General features: G+C 40.3%; 1 long non-coding RNA gene across 1 annotated transcript in view; it reads left to right on the top strand.

Moving 5' to 3' along the window:
- The first annotated feature begins 713 nt into the window (after positions 1-713).
- Positions 714-22,888, top strand: part of LOC142660278 (uncharacterized) — a 78,309-nt gene continuing 56,134 nt past the window's right edge. The window contains exon 1 of the long non-coding RNA XR_012850445.1: positions 714-799. This is a non-coding gene — a long non-coding RNA (uncharacterized LOC142660278). The remainder of the gene's footprint in view (positions 800-22,888) is intronic.

Raw genomic sequence — 22,888 nt, forward strand, 5'->3', positions numbered from 1 at the left:
CAGAATAAAGTTTACGTGCCATTTTTACCACACGGTGAATGCCGGAAAAATAAAACCCCCCTAAAGATTGAGGGATCACTGTTTTTTTCCTATTACCTCACAAATATTTGTTTTCCAGTTTCCCACTGCATTATATGGTACAATAAATGGTGTCATAAATCTACAACTCGTCCTGCAAAAAATAGGCTCTCATACGGCTATATTGATAAAAAAAAATTAAAAAGTTATGGCTTTTGGAAGGTGGGGAGGAAAAAACAAAAGTGAAAATCCAAAACATGGCTTTGGTGGGAAAGGGTTATTTGGACTGAGTTGTAATAGCAGATACAGCCATAACTAAATGATATATACTGTAGCCATGCTGCACTGACCACACCTTTTCATAACCTACAAACAAACAGGGTATGTCCACACGTAGCATAAACACTGCAGATCTGTATTGTAATACAGTAGCAGCAGAGTGGATGAGATTTAAACAAATCTCAACCATGCACTGCCAAAAAATCAGCCGAAAAAAACGTTCCTAATGCTTTTTTTAATCCGCAGCATGTCAATTTATGTTTTGGAATCGCTGCTTTACTGTTGCAGGATTTTCCTATAGAATTCAATGAGGAGGTAAAACCCGCAACAAATAGCAGTTGTTGCTATAATTGTGGCGGAAAAGTTCCAGAAAAAAAACCCCTTATACTTACCCTGTTCTCTATACTTCTCCGTCTAGGCCGGCCTTCTCAGTTGATGTTTCATCCCATGTGACTGCTGCATCCAATCACAGGGGACGCGTCACCATGACTACGGAGACTGGGTAATGTATAAGCTTTTCTTTTTTTAACCGCTGTTTTCCGCAGCGGACATTCCACCAGAAAAATTGCACCACAATTTGGTGTGCTTTTTCGGCCCTGCTGATTCCAGGGCAGATACGCTGTGTACGTTTACGCAGTGTATCTGCCCTGTGTGAACATGGCCATGTATTTCACATTCACCAAACAAGTGGGCCTGTGTGCTTTCAAATGCCAGGCTGAATTTCAGCCCCAGTCCGGCCTTGACTGCTGGTATATATTTATTTATAGGATGTGCGCGGGTTATTCTTTGCTTTGCTACAGTTCCATATGTCTTTTTTTCTAAATATATATTTGTGCCCTGCAGTTAAAGGGGTTATTCCAAGATTAAATGGTATCTCCTGTTTACAGGATAGAACATAACATGCTGATCGGCGGGGGTCCGACCACAGGGACCCCCACTGATAACTAGAACGGGAGTCCCTTGTACCCATGAGGGACTGGAGTGGCAGGGTGTGTGCTTCACCTGCAGCGTCATTAACTCGGGGGTACAAGGGACCCCGACTGATCAGCATGTTATCTCCTATTCTGTAGACAGGGGATAACAATTAATCTTGGGATAACCCCTTTAACTCCTTCCCGCGTTGGCCACTTTTGACTTTCCTGAGAGAGCCTCATTTTTCAAATCTGACATGTTTCACTTTATATGGTAATAACTTCGGAATGCTTTTGCCTATCCAAGCGATTCTGAGAGTGTTTTCTCTTGACACATTGGACTTTATGTTACTGGCAAAATTTGCTCGATACATTCAGTATTTAATTGTGAAAAACACCAAAATTTAGTGAAAAATGTCAAAAATTTGCATTTAAATGTATCTCCTTGTGAGACAGGCAGTTATACCACACAAAATTGTTGCTAATTAACATCCCCAAATATGTGTACATTAGATTGGCATTGTTTTTTAAATATCGTTTTATTTTTCTAGGACGTTACAAGGCTTAGAACTTTAGCGGCAATTTCTCACGTTTTCAAGAAAATTTTCAAAAGGCTATTTTTACAGGGGGCAGTTCAGTTGTGAAGTGGCTTTAAGGGCTTTATATATTAGAAACCCCGAATAAGTCGCCCTATTTTTAAAACTTCACCCCTCAAGGTATTCAAAACCACATTTAGAAAGTCTCTTAACCCTTTAGATGTTTCACAGGAATTAAAGCAAATTAGAGGTGAAATTGACAAATTTCCTTTGTTTGTTTTTTTTGCAGAAATTAATTTTTAATCCATTTTTTTTGTAACACAGAAGGTTTTACCAGAGAAATGCAACTCAATATTTGTTGCCCAGAGTCTGCAGTTTTTGGAAATATCCCACATGTGGCCCTAGTGTGCTACTGGCCTGAAGCACCGGCCTCAGAAGCAAAGGAGCACCTAGTGGATTTTGGGGCCTCCTTTTTATTAGAAAATATTTTAGGCACCATGTCAGGTTTGAAGGGCTCTTGCGGTGCCAAAACAGTGGAAATCCCCCAAAAGTTACCCAATTTGGGAACTAGACCCCTCAAGGAAATTATCTAGGGGTATAGTGAGCATTTTGACCGCACAGGTTTATTGCAGAAATGATTGGACGTAGGCTGTGAAAATTAAGTTCGACATTCTTTCAAAGAAAATTTAGCTTTAGCTAATTTTTTCTAATTTCCAGAAGAACTAAAGGAGAAAAAGCACGGCCGCATTTGTAAAGCAATTTCTCCCGATTAAAACACCACCCCACATGTAGTCCTAAATGGCTGTTTGGACACACGGCAGGGCTTAGAAGGGAAAGGGCGCCATTTGACTTTTGGAGCTCAAATTTTGCAGGAATGGTTTGCGGAGGCCATGTCGCATTTGCAAAGCCCCCGAAGGGACAAGACAGTGGAAACCTTCCACAAGTGACCCCATTTTGGAAACTACACCCCTTGAGGAATTCACCTACGGGTGTAGTGAGCATTTTAACTCACAGGGGTTTTATAGATTTTATTAAAATTGGGCAGTGAAAATAATAAAAATCCTTTTTCTTCAATAAGACGTAGCTTTAGCTCAAATTTTTTTCATTTTCTCGACAAATAAAGGAAAAAAAGAACCACAACGTTTGTAAAGCAATTTCTCTTGAGTACGGCAATACCTGATATGTGGTCATAAACTGCTGATTGGGCACACGGCAGGGCTCAGGAGGGAAGGAGTGCCATTTGGCTTTTGGAGTGCAGATTTTGCTGGATTGGTTTCTGGTTGCTATGTCGGATTTGCAAAGCCCCTGTGGCATGAGAACAGTGGAAACCCCCAACAATGGACCCCATTTTGGAAACTACACCCCTCAAGGTATTCACCTAGGGGTGTAGCGAGCATTTTAAGCCTGCAGGTGTTTTGCAGAAATTAGTGTGCACTCGATGTTGCAAAGTGAAAATTTTATTTTTTCCATAGATATGCCAATATGTGGTGCCCAGCTTGTGCCACCATAACAAGACATCTTTCAAATTATTATGCTGTGTTTCCTGGTTTTAGAAACACCCTACATGTGGCCCTAATCTTTTGACTGGACTATCGACAGGGCACAGGAGTGAGAGAGTACCATGCAGAATTGAGGCCTAATTTGGCAACTTACACAGAATTGGTTCACAATTGCAGAGGCTCTGATATGAAATAATAAAAGAAACCGCTGAGAAGTGACCCCATTTTGGAAACTACACCCCTCAAGGCATTTATTAAGGGGTGTAGTGAGCATTTTCACCTCACAGGTCTTTTCCATAAACTATTGCGCTGCGGTTGGTGCAAAGTAAAAATTATTTTTTTTTCCCTAGATGTGACATTTCATGCCCAGCTTATGACACTGGAGACACACACCCCAAAAATTGTTAAAACGGTTCTCCCAGGTATGACAATGCCATATATGTGGAAGTAAACTGCTGTTTGGGCACGCTGTAGGGCTCAGAAGGGAAGGAGCGCCATTTAGCTTTTGGAGCGTGGATTTTGCTTTGTAGTTTTGTTTGGAGTTTTACTGGTATTTCAGTTTATAATGTTGGGGTATATGTAAGCTGGGCAGACTATATTAGGGGCATAGTCAGGTGGCATAATAATGTGGTAAACAATAAAATAATCCATAAATATTTGTTACACTGTGAAGCAATCCTTTCTGCACAGGCTGGTGTCACACTGATAAATGGTGTCCTTACTTATCTCCCATTTGGTCCACACTCCGCACCTCTGCAGTTTGAGGAATTTTGCTGGGAAGTGTTGTCCTGGTATAATACGGGCACCCTCGCTTCCGGCAGATATGTTTGGGCCCTCCCCTTCCTGGTTCCCTAATTTTAGGGCCTTGATAAATCGCCACTTGAAACAGAAGAAATGTTCCCCTCGGGCCAGCACAACTGCATACTTATCTTTCCTGACTTATTGGAGCCTTAAATAATTGTATTTTTTTCATAGACGTAGTGGTATGAGGGCTGTTTTTTTGTGGTACGAGCGGTCGTTATTATTGGTACTTTTTGATCACTAGTTATCCTTTTTTTTTGGGAGGCAAGGTAATCAAAAAAACAGCAATTCTGCCATAGTTTTTTTCGGGTTTTTTTATACAGCGTTTATTTTGCAGGTTAGTATAATTCCGGCGATACCTAATTTATAGCACATTTTTTTATGTTTTACAACTTTTTGCACAATAAAATTACTTTTGTAAAAAGAATGTATTTTTTCTGTCGCCATGTTGTAAGAGCCATAACTTTTTAATTTTTTCGTCGACGGAGCTATATGAGGGCTTGTTTTTTGCGAGACGAGCTATAGTTGTTATAAGTACCATTTTTGGATACATGCAAATTTTTTCTGGCCCACAGAATAAAGTTAACATGTAATTTATAACGCATGGTGAGTGGCGTAAAAAACCCCTCCCCCCGTAAAAACAATGCCAGAATTGCTGGTTTTTGGTCACCTTGCCTCCCAAAAAGTAGAATAAAAAGTGATGAAAACGTTGCATTTGTCCCAAAATGGTACCAATAATAACTACAACGCGTCCCACTAAAATAACAGCCCTCATACCACTACGTCTGTGAATAAATAAATTAGTTAAGGCTCCAATAAGTAAGGAAAGAAAAATAGGCCCCAAGGGGAACATTTCTTCTGTTTCAAAAGTCGATTTATCAAGGCCCTAAAATTAGGGAACCAGGAAGGGTAGGACCCAAACATATCTGCTGGAAGCGAGTGTGCCCATATTATACCAGGACAACACTTTCCCAGCAAAATTCCCCAAACTGCAAAGGTGCAGAGTGTGTACCAAAAGGGAGATAAGAAAGTGATAGAAGAATTTATGTACTTATCAAAGAGAATCAAGAAGTCACCTGAATAAATTGAAATATTGTGGCCTTTTATTCTCGTTAACGAGGAGACAAAACAGCAGATTAAGTCATCTTTCAGCTTTTGTCTGCTGCTACCTTGAGTATCATAGCTTTTATACATTATGTGAATGCTTCAATTCTCTCTATAAAGGAATTCAGCTGCCCACCCCCCTCATACTTGATAGCATATTTAACACTTTGCCAGCCAAAAACCCTTGCAGAGAAACTTGTATAGCTCATCACACAACTTAGTTTCGGATACATAAATTTAAAATAAAACATTCCTAACTTTCCCCTCTGTTGTAAATTTATCAAGAAATGTTCTGTCAGACTTCTAAAACAAATTCTTTCTTTAAGTTTTCACCAGTCCTTCAGAATTTTGACAATCGTTATGGTATATTTCCAAGTCATCTTATACGTTCTTACTTTGAATCTCTTGGTACATTGTCTTAGTAATTGAAGTGTCAATAAGTCTCTGAATTAGTCCCCTCATGCAAGAAATGCAACAACATCCATGAGTTATAAGTATGGCTGCCACTGTTGCTAAGGAAATAGACTGGAAAATGGAGTAACCACATATGCAAACCATCCTTCAAGCCAATTAGTGAAGATGTCATTTATACCAGAGTTTTCCGCAAGCTCTTTAGACAGGGAATTGAGTCCCTCCAATGCCTTGGTAATACTACCATCAGGAGCAGTATTATTGGGAATAAAAGTACAACCGAAAATACAAAAATTTTGCAGACTCCCCCTTTTTCAGCAAGTAACATATCCAGGGCCATTCTATTTTGCCATGTCATTAAAGATGTAGGTTCCAACTGATCTGCAATGCCCTTTATTGCATCTCTGGTATAATTAACAACTCTCTGTTGATTGTAATAAATATAATTAATCCAGTCGACATTCTTATTTATCGTAGACCACCAGAAAAGTATAGACTCGAACACTGATGCAGTCTGATTTCGGGCCTTAAACTTATTTGGCATCCCTCGGGGTACTCCTATTCCATCTATGTATATTCCATGGTCAAAGGAACCTCCAGGGATTGACAGCTTCAATGAGGTTCCCTACTTTCTTTCCTTGCCCATTCCTCAGAAAGCAGGTGTAGTTGCCTGGGTAAGCAACTACTATGGGAGGGATTTCATCTCTCTCCACAGGTGGCTACAATAAAGAGAATGTCTTACATAATTTATCACCTGGATTATATGATGCATTATATAAAAATAACACGCATTGCAGACCTTGTAGGTTCTCCTTATCTGATAGCCTGAAAGGTATAGTAGCCAGATATGGCCTAGCTTTTGCGCAAGCGATACAGTTAGTTATTTTATTTTGGATTGCAGTGTATCCTATCCAGGCTAACCATTCATTTCTGTCCCTGTAACCTGTTTCTAATGCCAATTTATCTTTCTAAGTGAAGTTGGCCAGATAGACTATAGAGGGTAGGTCTATCTTCGGGGCTAAAGGACTTTGAGTTGCATCCTTTTCCATAACGTTAATAAGGAAATGCCCTATAGGATCAGTAATTAAGCATCAGCTCATTTAGCATATAGTCGCTTATCCTTTTATTAGGATTTCGGAAGGTCAAAAATAACTAGTTACAATTGGTGGAACTTGTACAGGGAGAGGTAGGTTTCTTAATAATAATTAACTTTTCTTTTAAAGAGGGATTAATGGCAGACATACTCCTCTGAGGGTTTATTGCTAAACTCAATTACAATATTATCATTCAGAAGGGGTGTAGGCTTGAGGTTCACCAATCAGAGGCAATGTGCTCAAAATACTCATATTCAGCCAAATTGTAGACCATAAGAATATTTCAAGTACATCATTATAATTGTTCACATAGAGATGTCACATTTCTTTGAGAGCCGAGCAACAATGTAGAGGAGAGGTCATTAAAATAATGGAGAATACATATCTTAGTAATTCGGCATCCTGCTTGATAATTCATCCGTGATCCATTTGCCTGAAGACTATGAAGAACATCTCCTTTTCCCTAGGGTATTTACATAGATAGCACAAATGTATTTATCTGAATATGCTAGTTTGTAAGCTATGTTTCTATCCATGCATTGGTCTCTAACCACAGCGCAAAAATATATTTCATATGTTGCAATCTCACCTTCAGTTAAATTAAAATATTTAACCCTCCGAGATACGTCTTTGGGAAATCCTACCCCCGACCCTCTTTTACAGGGATCCCATACCTTTGGTTGACACACCTTGGACCCCCATAGGATACCTAGAATAACAAATAACATTTTGCCCTGTCTCCTCCCAGGCTCTGGATGTTTTCTTCGATGACGTTTGAGACTAGTCACTTCTAACAAATGACCACCCTTTGTAATCAGTCTTTTATAGCCTAGGAGGATAGTGGCAATTCCCTAACTAACTTAGAGAGCAATAAGTGTATCCAAGAGGTATGTTCGGCTATCTTTACGGCCGTAGGTGTGGTAAGTAGAACCTGATATGGCCCTTCCCAACGAGGATGATACCAGTGTTTTATTTTTATAACTTTGATCAGGATCTAAATTCCTGACTTCACAGGTTCAGGTACAGGGTCACCTGGAATACAATTAGAATTAAAACTTCCTTGTTGGTTAACATTTTTGCCATATATTCAGCAAGTGTAAAATCAGACTCCTCATCCATCCTAGAGAATGGTTTTAAATGTGGTATTACAAATGGTCTACCATACATAATTTCAAAAGGTATCAAACCTGATGCTGTAGAAGTCACATGCATATTTAGGACCACTAATGGTAAACAATATACCCAATTCTTCCCAGTCTCTTCCATTGTTTTCTTGAGTTTGTTTTTTAGTATCCCATTGTGTCTTTCTACCAATCCCGCTGATTGCGGATGGTATGCACAGTGATTTTTCAATTCTATTTGTAAGTTGTGTGCTAGTAAGAATATGACATTATTCACAAAGTGAGATCCATTGTCACTGTATATTTTCTCAGGTATCCCAAACCTAGGTATTATCGCCTTTACCAATGCTTTAGCGACTATGATAGCATCTGGGCTTGCTGTGGGGAATACTTCTACCCATTTAGTAAATGCATCAATAATCACTAAACAATATTTCTTCCCTTCACATTTGTTTAATTCAATGAAATGCATACAAATCTGATGGAATTGATATTGTGGACTTGGGAACTGTCCTCTCTTTGGTCTTACATTCCCCTGTGGATTATGTTTGGCGCATATTAGACAGGTTAAACAATTTTTTTATTTTATTTTAGATTCGTTAATAATAAAGCCATATGCCGTGAACACTTTAGATATGATTTCTACCACCCACCCTGTTGAGACATGGCTTGTCCCATGGCTCAATATGGCTGCATATCTGAATAAGTTGCTGGGTAGGATGTATTTGTTCTCTGTGGATATGTTTAGCCCATTTTTAATGGTGGCTCCTTTATTTGTCCATTTATTTTGTTCTGACTTAGATGAGGACTGTTGCATGTCTTGCAGTATTTGGAGTTCTATAATTTGTGGTGTCTGTTGTATGAGTAGATGATCTTGTCCTGTAGCTGCATGTTTTGGTGCTATGTCAGTTTTTTAGTTTCCCTTTGAAATGGGGTCGTCTTTCCTTGTGTGTGTGCACATTTACATATTGCCACCGCTTTCGGTAGCTGAACAGCCTCCAAGAGTTGCAATATAAAATCTTTGTGATTAATATCTTTACCTGTAGACGTTACCATGCCTCTATTTCTACATTGTTGGGAAAACACATAAATAGTTGAAAATGCATATTGACTATCAGTATAGATGGTTACCGTTTTATCTTTTGGTAATTTTACATGCTTCAGTAAATGTTATTAACTCAGCTGCTTGTGCTGACAAGTTTTTAGGTAAAGCCTTAGTTAGTAATGTTTCCTCATGTGTGATTACTGCAAACCCTGCAGCATTGGTGCCATCCGGATTTTTCTTACAAGATTCATCTACAAACAGTATGAGATCACTATTTAGTGGAGTATCTTTGAGATCTGATCTTGGTTCCACTCTTTTTGCTATGGAGGATAGTTAATCATGTGGTTTACCATCCTCAGCAGTAGGAATCAAGGTTGAAGGATTTAAAGTGGTACATCTTTCTATCATCAAATGTGGTTGTGAAAGTAACAATGTCATGCATGACAAGTGTCTGGATAAGAAAGCTTGTTTTGTAACAAGATTACAGCTACTGCGTGTAGTACTTTAAGAGTTAATGGATGGAATAACACTAATGTAGCGGAAGCTCTTCTAGCTTCTGCGGCGGCTACAACTGATTGAACACAGGGAGGTAAGGCTCTAGCTACTGGGTCAAGTTTTGATGAGTAGTAAGCTAGAGGTCTATCCTTTCCTCCATACTCCTGTGTTAGCACTGAAGTCATGTATCCTTTTTTACAATCTACAGTTTGAATGAACGGTTTTGAATAATCAGGTAGTCCAAGCACTGAAGATCCTACAAGAACCTGTTTTATCTGAAAAAATGTCTCCTCAGCTTCAGGAGTCCATTTAATGGAATCCTGGGCTGCAAGGGGTTCCTCATAAATCAAAGACATTGATGGTCCTGTAATAGCAGCATAATTGGCTATCCAACTTCTGCAGAAGTTGGTCATACCCAAAAAGGACATTTGTCTTTTTGTCAGAGGTTTCGGTGCTTGGAGTACTGCTGACCTTCTTTCTTCATCTAGATGTTTACCTTCTTGGGTAATATAGTGTATGGAATGCCTGTGTGATGCCAAGGCTAGTAAGTATATGCCCTAGTACTTCTCCTGTGAAGTGGGTTCCCCTATCACTCTCAATTACTTAAGGGACCCCATATCGGCATACTACTTCACAGAGTATTTCCCTAGCAGTGTTTTTAGCTGTGGCTTTGGTTACTGGCTATGCCTCAAGCAAGTTTGAAAACAAGTCAGTACATACGAGAACATATTCATATACACCTACCTTGGGTAGCTGTATGTAGTCCACCTGCAGTCGCTGGAAGGGGTAATCAGGGCGAGGCATGAGCTTACTGGGTGTTTTTGTCATTTTACCGGGGTTGTGTCTGACGAATGCCAGGCAACACTCTACAGTCGAGCAGCTGAGTTATGAAATACAGGGGCAAACCAGTGATGTAACACTGTGCTACTCATGGTTCCTTTTAAGTTATGAACTGGAGAATGCGCTAGGGCGCACATCATTGGGAAAAGACTACGTGTTAAGCACGTTTTATCCTTTACACGCCATAGCTCTCCTTCGCCTCTGACCACTCCTACCTCCTGCCACAATTTCTGTTCAGGGGCCGGCGCTTGGGTCTGGAACGCACACCGCAATACCTCCGTGACTGGGCCCACTTGGACTACCAACATGGGGATGGTTGCAGCTGCTTTTGCTGCTTGGTTAGCCCGTGCATTCTCTTCCACTTCAGGGCTGTCTAGTCTTGTGTGCGCTTGCATTTTAATTATGGCTACTTCTGTAAGTAATGCTAAAGCCTCAAATAGTTATTGTACTGTATAACCATTTTTTATTGGTTTGCCTGCTGAAGTCAGAAAGCCTCCTGCTCGCCATATTGTGCCATAATCGTGTGCAACTCCAAAGGCGTACCTTGGGTCTATATAGACATTCACCCTTTTACCTGTGCCCAACTTACATGCTTCTGCGAGTGCCATGAGTTCTGCCTCCTGGGCAGAGCTGCTGGAGGGCAGTGACTTTTGCAGCACTGTTTTACCTTCCTGGACTACTGCATACCCAGTGGTGAAATATCCTGTCTGCTCATTCCAGTATCTGTATCCGTCTACAAAATACTGAACATCATAATTAGACAAAAGTACATCACTGACACCTGGTAACGCTTGGGCTTCAAGTTGCATTAAACTGGGATAATCGGGCTCATGTTCCATATCAAATAAGATATTATTATTTGCAAGTTCGTACATTAAGGATCTGACACCCCCCCCCCTTCCCCTCCTTTCTCTACAACCATAGGCACAGTGATGGTTGTGTGGGACTGGGTGGTCTTGGATAGCAGTAAACCTATATGGGAAAATGACAACAATAATGAGAATGTTTCCTAAGCACATATATCAACAGAGATACAACACAAAAGCAAATCACCAACATATTGCAATAGACAAGTGGTGGAGTGTTTGGGGGACCACTTATCCAACAGCTCTTTCATTGCACAGATGACAATATCAGGGGAAGTTGCTGCACCCTGGGGAAGCACCATCCAGGCATACTGTTTACCTCTGTGTGTAAAGGCAAAATATTAGTAACAATCCGGAGACAGAAGGATAGAGAAAAACCAGAAATTATAGGGAGACACAATGGGAGTTATCAGTTTATTACATGATAACTTATCAATCTATCATTTATGCAGACCATGCTTCTTAAATATTTCAATAGAGAGAGAGAGTGAGCAGCATTTTACATTCCTTCTAACAATCTCATGTACTGCATTCAGCTGCGACCCCCCCCCCACACTTTTCTTTTAGAACTAATAAACTTCAGTGAGCCAAAATACTGAAAGGAAATGACATTTCTGCTATATTCATAACTCTAAAACCTGAGTGTACACAGATAACTTTAATTATTTAAATCTTTTAGATACAGTACATAAAAACAACAACAAAACAGTCTTTTTACACAACCTTATACTTCAGTTCATTAGCCATATTAATAAATGAAAGCCTATATAGCCAAGTATGCAAAACAAAATAATTTGGAACACAGTTTGAAGTATACCCATCAGCCATCCTGCTATTCCCTTAAACCAATTAGCTTGATTTAAAAAAAGAAGAGGTATTATTCCACCAGGAGTGTTTGTTAACCTCTTGTTCGTGTAGCTACTTTTCTCTGAAATCAGCTATTTTTGTTAGACTGGCTTTAACACGTAGGTTGCCCACAGGATGAATATAATGGCAACAGTTTTTTATTATTATTCCCTTTCTCTTTGTTTCTTCAACTCCAACAATTTAGTACAAGTTCAAGGCTTTCTACAATCACCTAGACTTAATCGCATTGGAGGTATCTACACTAGTGTAACCATCAGTCATCAAACCTTCTTTAACTTGCTGTAACTCACTTACTGGATATAACCCCCTGTTCTAGGCTTTGGCATTCTGCTAATCATGTTTAATAGATCATCATCATCACGTTAGGTGACGTACAATACATTGGTGAAGCACGTGGGGTTATAATTGCTGTAAGCATCACTCCAATAGTAGAAAATGCTTATAACCCCAACAGAAAAGATGCATAACTTATGTATACAAAACAAGTCATACATACTCTTCTATCTTACTTTTCTCAATTATTAACCCGATAATTCATTCCTGACCATGTGGGCAATAATAGCCACAACATGGACATGCAAGAGTGCTATCCAGATCCGCGGATGGGAGTGGTTACCCGCCACTACACACACAGAGTTTATAATAAAGTGTCTCAACTTAGACCCACGTTCTGGTGGATAAGTCTGCAGAACACAGAGGGACTATACCATATACTTCCGTTCATTCAAACAGCAAACGTACAGTTATCATAACAATTTTACATATTTTACAATATTACACATATTTTTACAATCTGTAATATAAACCAAAATCTTCCTATGGAGATTGGACATCAAATCATTAATTACAGCAGTTTATATAGCCAATATGATGTATGCACAACAGGAGATAGAGACACGTAGTGTACAATACCACTGGCACATGTCTATATAATATAATGCGATAAAGATAAAGGTTAATTTATTATATACAATGGTTAGTTGAACAGATGAAATTCCTATGACTTCCTGTTTGGTAACTCACGCAATAAAATCAGTATAACTTCTGTTCTCCCACAAGACCCATCATCATTCTCCATGTTAATACATTAGTAAAAAAAAAATTTCTATCACACTCCCACCAATATTTACAAGTATTATGCTGATCAGTCATATACTTAATGTTCCTGGGTGTTTTAACAGTATTTTTTTTTGCTATGAATTTGCCCTGGTAACAATTTTACCTAGGACCATACCTAATTGGACTCCCTTATACACACAGGGTTTTATTAATTTAACCCTCATACATTCATTCTTCACAGTCAAGGAGTCTCATATATGTTTCATATCATACATTCACAGAAGCATAAACCTATACACATCATTACCGTACACAGCACAATTTAGACACTTACAAAGACAAACAGCTGTTCCCCACATATCTCAATCATTCAATGCTTTTAACCACAATATTTAACTTTATACAACAAACAATCCTAATACTCTATAATCCTTAATCTATAGGAGATCTTCAAAATCTCCAAGTACTTTATCTTTAACGTTCTGCTCAGAGTTATTTATTACCTGTAGCCTTCTCACACAGGCTATGGACTTCTAACCTCGAGAACCGTTATGCCCAGGTTTTTATATTAAGACCTGTGCTTAATATAACTAAGACCCAGTCTTAGTACCTAATATCCAACTTAGGTTTTTATCACATAACCGTATACATCTAAATATGAAAAATAATAAAAACATATATAAACAATATTATATTACCTTTATTCAGATGAAAACTCGAATCCTCAATTCTCCTCTATACGTTCTTTTAGAATCCTTCACTCCACCCTGTCCGTCCCATCAGAATTGCCTCAGTTTCACAGCAATTCGGCCGGAGGTCTTTAGATTTAGTGAGTTCATTTAATAACTCACCCCGTGCACGGTATGCAGTCCTCGGGTAGACAAGAGGTCAGGAGATGTTGGATTCCCGGCTCAAAGCACCAAATGATAAAAGAATTTATGTACTTATCAAAGAGATTCAAGGAGTCACCTGAATAAATTTAAATATCTTGGCCTTTTATTCTCGTTAATGAGGAGACAAAACAGCAGATTAAGTCATCTTTCAGCTTTTGTCTGCTGCTACCTTGAGTGTCATAGCTTTTATACATGGGATAAACCTAATTCAAACCAGTTCTTACACAGCTTTTGTCATCTCTTGACGTTGAAACTTATGTGAATGCTTCAATTCCCTCTATAAAGGAATTCAGCTGCCCACCCCCCTCATACTTGATAGCATATTTAACACTTTGCAAGCCAAAAACCTTTGGAGAGAAACTATAGCTTAATACACACCTTAGTTTCCGATACATACATTTAAAATAAAACTTTCCTAACAGAAAGGACATCATTTATCAGTGCGACACTGGCCTGTGCATAATCGATTGTTTCACAGCGTAACACACATCTATGGATTATTTTACCCCATTATTATACCACTATACCCCTGATGTACATTGCCCAGCTCACATATGCCCCCACATTCTAAACTAAAATACCAGTAACACCCCAAACAAAACTACTACCAAGCGAATCCACGCTCCAAAAGCCAAATGGTGCTCTCTTCCCTTCTGAGCCCTACAGTGTGCCCAAACAGCAGTTTACGTCCACATATATGGAATCACCATACCCAAGAGAAACCTTTTAACAATTTTTGGGGTGTGTGTCTCCAGTAACATAAGCTGGGAACGACATATTTGCCACTGAAATGGCATATCTAGGGAAAAATTTAAATGTTAACTTTGCACCATCTGCAGCGCAATCATTTATGGAAAAGACCTGTGGGGTGAAAATGCTCACTGCACCTACAGGTGAGGGGTGTAGTTTCCAAAATGGAGTCACTTCTCAGGAGTTTCTTTTATTATTTCACATCAGAGCCTCTGCAATTGTGAAGAATACTTTGTAAATCGCCAAATTAGGCCTCAACTTCACATGGTACTCTTTCACTCCTGAGCCTGGTCGAATGTCCAGGCAAAAGATTAGGGCCACATGTAGGGTGTTTCTAAAACTGGGAAACATCATAATAATAAGAGAGCTGTCTTGTTATGGTGGCACAAGCTGGGCACCACATATTGGCATATCTATGCAAAAAATCCCATTTTCACTCTGCAAGATCGAGTGCACATTAATTTCTGCATAACACCTGTGGGGTTAACATCTTCACCACACCCCTAGGGGAATACCTTGAGGGGTTTCGTTTCCAAAATGGGGTCACTTCTGGGGGGTTTCCACTGTTTTGGTCCCACAGGGGCTTTGTAAATGCGACATAGCACCCAGAAACCACTCCAGCAAAATCTGCACTCCAAATGCCAAATGGCGCTCCTTCCGTTCTGAGCCCTGCCTTGTATCCAAACAGCAGTTTATAACCACATATGGGGTATTGCCGTACTCGGGAGAAATTGCTTTACAAATGTTATGGTTCTTTTTTTCCTTTATTTGTTGAGAAAATGAAAATTGTTTAGCTAAATTTACGTCTTATTGAAGTAAAGGGATTTCTTTTAATTTTCACTGCCCAATTCTAATAAAGTCTATAAAACACCTGTGGGGGTCAAAATGCTCACTACACCCCTAGATTTTATTTTTCACGTGATGTAGTGTTGTGAATGGAGTCACTTTTAGGGAGTTTCCACTGTACTGGTACCTTACGGGCTTTGCAAATGCGACATGGTGTCAAGATATCAATCCTGCAAAGTCTGTACTCCACAAGCCAATTGGCTCTCCTTCAATTCTGATCCTTCCCGTGTGCCCAAACAGCTGTTTATGACCACATATGACGTATTTCCGTACTCTAGAGAAGTTGCTTTACAAATGTTGGGGTTCTTTTTATCCTTTTATTTGTAGAGAAAATATTTTTTTTTTAGCTAAATCTACGTCTTATTGAAGAAAAAGGATTTATTTATTTTCATTGCCCAATCCTAATAAAATATTTTAAACACCTGTGGGATCAAAATGATCTCTACACCCCTAGATGAATTCCTCAGGGGGTGTAGTTTCCTAAATGGAGTCACTTGTGGGGGATTTCCACTGTTTTGTCCCCTCAGGGGCTTTGCAAATGCGACAAGGCCTCCGCAAACCATTCCTGCTAAATTTGAGCTCCAAAACGAAATGACGCTCCTTCCCTTCAGAGCCCTGCCCTGTGTCCAAACAGCCGTTTATGACCACATGTGGGTTAATGTTTTACTCTGAAGAAATTGTTTTACAATTTTGTGGTGCTTTTTCTCCTTTAGTCCTTGTGGGAATGACAACAAATTAGCTAAACTTACGTTTTATTGGAAAAAATTTAGATTTTTATTTTCATGGCCTACATCGAATAATTTCTGCCAAAAAACCTGTGGGGTCAAAATGCTCACTATACCCCTAGATATTTTCCTCAAGGGGTTTAGTTTCCAAAATTGGGTCAGTTGTTGGGGGTTTCCAGTGTTTTGTCCCCTGAGGGGATTTGCAAATGCGACATGGCCTCCGCAAACCATTACTGCTAAATTTGAGCTCCAAAAGCCAAATGGCGCTCTTTCCCTTCTGAGTCCTGCCGTGTGTCAAATCAGCCGTTCATGACCACATGTGCAGTACTGTTTTACTCGGGAGAAATTGCTTTACAAATGTTGTGGTGCCTTTTCTCCTTTAGAACTTGTGGGAATGAAAAAAACTTACGTTTTATTGGAAAAAAAATAGATTTTCATTTTCACGGCCTACTTACAATTATTTCTGAAAAAAACCGGTGGGGTCAAAATGCTCACTATACCCCTAGATAATTTCCTCACAGGGTGTAGTTTTCATAATGGGGTCACTTGTTGGGGTTTCGACTGTTTTGGCATCACAAGACCTCTTCAAACCTGACATGGTGCCTAAAATATATTCTCATATAAAGGAGGCCCCAAAATTCACTAGGTGCTCCTTTGATTCTGATGCCTGTGCTTCAGTCCATAAGCACACTAGGGCCACGTGTGGGAAATTTCTAAAAACTGCAGAATCTGGGCAATAATTATTGAGTTGCATTTCTCTTGTAAAACCCTTGTGTTAAAAAAAAAAAAAGGATAAATAATGGATTTCTGCAAAAAAAAAGAAATTTGGAAATTTCACCTCTACTTTGCTTTAATTCCTGTAAAATGTCTAAAGGGTTAAGAAACTTTGTAAATTCTGTTTTGAATACTTTGATGGCTGCCGTTTTTAAAATGGGGTGACTTATTGGGGGTTTCTAATATATAAGGCCCTCAAAGCCACTTTACAACTGATCTGGCCACTGAAAATATAGTCTTGAAATTTTCTTGAAAATGTGAGAAATTGTAGCTAAAGTTCTAAGCCTTGTGACGTCCAAGAAATATAAAAGGATGTTCAAAAAATGATGCTAATCTAAAGTAGACATATGGGAAATGTAAACTAGTAACTATTTTGTGTGGTAATACGATCTGTTTTACAAGCAGATACAATTAAATTTAGAAAAATGCAAATTTTTGAAAATTTTCACTCAATTTTGGTATTTTTCACAATTAAATACTGAATGTATTGAGCAAATTTTGGCAGTAACATAAAGTACAATGTGTCACGAGAAAACAGTCTCAGAATCGCTTGGATAGGAAAAAGCATTCCGAAGTTATTACCACACAAAGTGAAACATGTCAGATTTGAAAAATGAGGCTCCATCAGGAAGGTCAAAAGTGGCCAAAGAGGAAAGGGGTTAAAGGGGCCCTGACAAGTTTGAACACTGACATTGTTGTTTCATTTTTGTGTTTGCATTGTGGATACACTTCGCCCTAGTAAGTTATAATTTTACTAGTACTTATAGCTGGGGTAACATAGGTATATTTACTACACAATTGCCTGTAGCATCATGAGACCATACAGTTTATAGGAATGTTCAATAATGTATTTTTTTTTATTGCATAGTTTACATTTTTTTGTTTAGTTTTAAAAGTATTTTCTTACTGGTTTTTTTTTGCGGATGGGTGGGCGCCATTTCCATTTTCGCCCCAGGCAGCAGAAAAGCTAGAATCGGCCCTGGTCCCACCTAGGGTTGTCTCTCCAATCAACCCTAGGTGCTGGGGTTTCCTGGCTTTTTTGGACATTGGCGCACGAATTGGCCTTAGGGTCGCAATAAAGACACAGACCTGAAAAGCTTCTGCGCTGTTTCTCCTGCTCAGACAATTTGATTCTGTATACCTGCATAGGTTCTTAATGTAGAGCAACAGCAGGAGGGGATAGGGGTCTCTGGAATGAGGGAGCCAATCTGTGTAAACGTCTCTCCCGCCAAACCTCCTGAGTACGTTCCTGGATTCTCATGTCGACCCGGGTAGCCAACAGGATAAGAGCATCCAGAAGGAAGATCGCGGGATGCTAGCTCAACTTTGATGTGCGAGGACAGTCCTTGCCAAAAGGTCGCCACCAACGCCTCATTATTCTATGCCAACTCTGCTGCCAGTGTACGAAAGGAGATAGCATACTCTGCAGGGGTAATCTCTAAGTGTCAGATTGGCAAAGTGTCGCTGCAGTTATACATGGCACAGATCTAACATCCATCTCTCGTCTCTTCATACATGTACATAATCAATCCCATTCCTGCCATTTAACCATCTCTTTGCTGAAAATTTCCAACGCTGAAAATTTTATTTCATGGTATATAACTTTGCTTTCCTTTCTCCCTATATGGTCAAGTGTTATCTCTGTAACTTTTGTCAAACTGTTTGATCCTCATTTACTTTTATGACTATTCAGACCAACTAGTTTGTGTTTGTTTGTTTGTTTATCTCTGCATAGCTTTTTCACCACATCTGTCTAGTTTGTTTGATTAACAGCTGAACAAGCTTAAAGAGGCTCTGTCACCAGATTTTGCAGCCCCTATCTGCTATTGCAGCAGATCGGCGCTGCAATGTAGATTACAGTAACGTTTTTATTTTTAAAAAACGAGCATTTTTGGCCAAGTTATGACCATTTTCGTATTTATGCAAATGAGGCTTGCAAAAGTACAACTGGGCGTGTTGAAAAGTAAAAGTACAACTGGGCGTGTATTATGTGCGTACATCGGGGCGTGTTTACTACTATTACTAGCTGGGCGTTGTGTATAGAAGTGTAATCCACTTCTCTTCACAACGCCCAGCTTCTGGCAGTGCAGATCTGTGACGTCACTCACAGGTCCTGCATCGTGTCGGCACCAGAGGCTACAGTTGATTCTGCAGCAGCATCAGCATTTGCAGGTAAGTAGCTACATCGACTTACCTGCAAACGCCGATGCTGCTGCAGAATCATCTGTAGCCTCTGGTGCCGACACGATGCAGGACCTGTGAGTGACGTCACAGTGCTGCACTGCCAGAAGCTGGGCGTTGTGAAGAGAAGTGGATGACACTTCTATACACAACGCCCAGCTAGTAAAAGTAGTAAACACGCCCCGATGTACGCACATAATACACGCCCAGTTGTACTTTTACTTTTCAACACGCCCAGTTGTACTTTTGCAAGCCTCATTTGCATAAATACGAAAATGGTCATAACTTGGCCAAAAATGCTCGTTTTTTAAAAATAAAAACGTTACTGTAATCTACATTGCAGCGCCTATCTGCTGCAATAGCAGATAGGGGTTGCAAAATCTGGTGACAGAGCCTCTTTAATTAGACCTAAGCATCTTCTCCCCTATAAATTTAGTTGTAGCATAAGGGGAAGGCACGAGTGCAGAAGTCTTCTCTGTCAAAGTGTCATATTGGCAAAGTGTCGCTGCAGTTATACATGGCACTTAGACATGGAAAGACACAGGTAAGCTATGTGGACTAAACATACAAACTTTTTAACATTATAATTTATACTTTGGACATTTTTCCTGTATCCTATCCAAAAACCATCACACCATGTTTACTGCCTCACTCCTCATTGTAGCTGTAGTTTGTTTACAATCCTACTGCCCATTTATGCCTTTGCTTAACTCTCTCCACATAGGTCCCCCTTTCCTTCCCTCGCCCATGTACAGCTCCCATGCACTATTCACTTTCCACAATCACCTTAAACCATCTCATCCTACTGCTCAACACAAAAGTATTCACTCTTATAAAATACTGAACCATTTGCAGACTCTCTTCATTCTCCGGCTATTAGCTGCAGGGGACATCTCTCCCAACCCTGGTCCTCCCTTTTCTTCTGCAAAGCTCAAACCCTTACCTGCCACACATAGAAACCCTGAAAATCTTATTAACTTTCCTTGTATGTCTCCTGTCTCTTTTAACTGTGCGCTCTGGAATTCTCGGTCTGCGTGCAATAAACTCACCTTTATTCATGACTTATTCCTTTCTGACTCTCTCAACCTCCTGGCTATTACAGAAACATGGCTACACCTGTCTGATACTGCTTCCCCTGCTGCTCTATCTTATGGTGGTCTCCATTTCTCTCATGCCCCCAGACCTGTGAACAGGCGGGGTGGAGGAGTAGGAATACTTCTATCCCCACACTGCACTTTCCAGGTCATTCCTCCTGTCTCCTCACTCACATTTCCCTCTTTTGAAGTCCACACCTTCAGACTCTTTCACCCTTTTTCCCTCCGAGTGGCAGTTGTCTACCTCCCCCGGGGCTCACCCCACCAATTCCTGGATCATTTTGCTGCCTGGCTTCCACAATTTCTATCCTCTGAAACACCCTCTCTCATCATGGGTGACTTTAACATCCCCATTGATAACCCAATCTCCTCATCTGCCTCCCAGTTTCTATCTTTAACCTCATCCCTAGGTCTGTCACAACTTACTAACTCTCCTACACATGAAGACGGGTATTCACTTGACCTTGTCTTCTTCCATCCCCTCTCAGTATCTAACTTTAATAATTCTCCTCTTTCTGATCACAACCTTCTCTCCTTTACTATCAAAAATTATCTGCCTCCACAGGACATGCCTAAGTATCAGACATACAAAAATCTACATATCATTAACACACAGCAACTCATAGACAGTCTACAGTCCACACTGTCGCCTATCTCTTCCCTCTTCTGTACCGATCTGGCCACCAAACATTACAATAACACTCTCAAAAATGCTTTGGAAGAAGCCGCCCCCCCCCTACACTCCGAACTACCCGGTAAACACGTCCACAACCCTGGCACATGCCTCCATCCCGCTTTCTTCAGCGGTGCTCGAGATGTGCCGAACGTCTGTGGAGAAAATCACACTTGTCAACAGACTTCCTCCATTATAAATGTATGCTGAGAATTTACAACTATGCCCTCCACTGAGCCAAACAAGTCTTTTTCACCTATCTCATCTCCACAAAATCTAATAATCCAAAACGCCTCTTTGATACCTTTCATTCCCTCCTTCGTCCTAAAGTGCAGACGCCAATCACAGATCTCAGTGCTGAAGACCTGGCCACTTATTCTAAAGTTAAAATTGACAAAATCCGGCATGATATTATCTCCCAGTCCCCTAGTAACATCGATCCCCTTCCCTCCCGCACTCCCTCTTCTTCACTTTCAGCATTTCACCCAATAACAGAAGTCATCTCTAGGCTCCTCTCTTTTTCTCGTCCTACTACCTGCTCTAGTAATCCTATCCCCTCACACCTTGTCCAGACCCTCTCCCCAGCACTCCCTGGTCACCTGACTAAAATTTTTTAACCTCTCTCTTTCTTCTGGAATATTTCCCTCCTCTTTTAAACAAGCCATTATAAATACATTACTGAAAAGAAACAACTCTTGACATATCCAGCGCTGCTAACTACCGACCGGTCTCTAATCTCCCCTTAATCCCCAAACTCCTGGAACATTTGGTCTAATCTCGCCTTACTTACAATCTGGATTCTGCACTCTACACTCCACAGAAACTGCCCTTACTAAAGTGTCAAACGATCTCTTGGCGGCTAAATGTAACGGAAAATATTCTCTACTGATTCTTCTGGATCACTCTTCAGCCTTTGACACTGTAGACCACAAACTCCTAATTTACATGCTCCACTCTATTGGTCTTAAAGACAATGCTCTCTTTTGGTTTTCTTTCTATCTCTCTGACCGCTCGTTCAGTGTGTCACTTGCTGGTTTTACGTCTTCCCCTTGCTATCGGGGTTCCCCAGGGATCAGTCCTAGGTCCGCTTCTGTTTTCTCTCTACGCAGTCCATACTGGACAAACCATCAGCAGATTTGGCTTCCAGTACCAACTCTACGCTGACACCCAACTATATAACTCTTCCCATTACATCACCCCTGCTCTAATACAAAACACCAGAGATTATCTGTCTGCTGTCTAACATCAAGTCCCCTCTCTATCAGAAACTGAATCTTTCTAAAACTGAGCTCCTTGTGTTCCCACCATCTACCAACCTTCCTAAACCAGATGTCTCCATCTCAGTGTGTGGCACTACCATAACTTCTAGGCAGCACTCCCGCTGTCTTGGGGATATTTTTGACTTAGACCTTTCCTTTACTTCACACATTCAATCACTCTCTCACTCCTGTCACTTTCACCTTAAAAACATCTCCAGAATCCGCCCTTTTCTTACTGTGGAAACAGCTAAAACTCTCATTGTCGCTCTGATTCTCTCTTGTCTTGATTACTGTAACTCATTACTAATCCATCTACTAAACTCTCCCCTCTCCAATCAATCCTTAATTCAGCAGCCAGGTTAATCTTTCTGACCAACCGTTACACCAACGCCTCTAACCTCTGTCAGTCACAGCACTGGTTGCCCATGCTCTTTAGAATTAAATTCAAACTTATTACTCTCGCCCACAAAGCTCTCCACAATGCTGCACCACCTTACATCTCCTCCCTCATCTCTGTCTACCACCCTACTCGTGCTCTACGTACTGCCAGCGACCTCAGATTAACATCCACCATAATCCGAACCTCCCACTTCCGACTCCAAGATTTTTCTCCTGCTGCACCAGTCCTCTGGAATGTGGTACCCCAGACAATCAGATTCATTCCCAACTTCCACAGCTTTGCCCTGAAAACACGTATTTTTAGATAGGCCTATAACATTCCCTAATCTAACTCCTTTCCCTGGCCCC

This window comes from Rhinoderma darwinii, chromosome 9 (assembly GCF_050947455.1).
Source record: "Rhinoderma darwinii isolate aRhiDar2 chromosome 9, aRhiDar2.hap1, whole genome shotgun sequence".
Classification (NCBI taxonomy): Eukaryota; Metazoa; Chordata; class Amphibia; order Anura; family Rhinodermatidae; genus Rhinoderma; species Rhinoderma darwinii.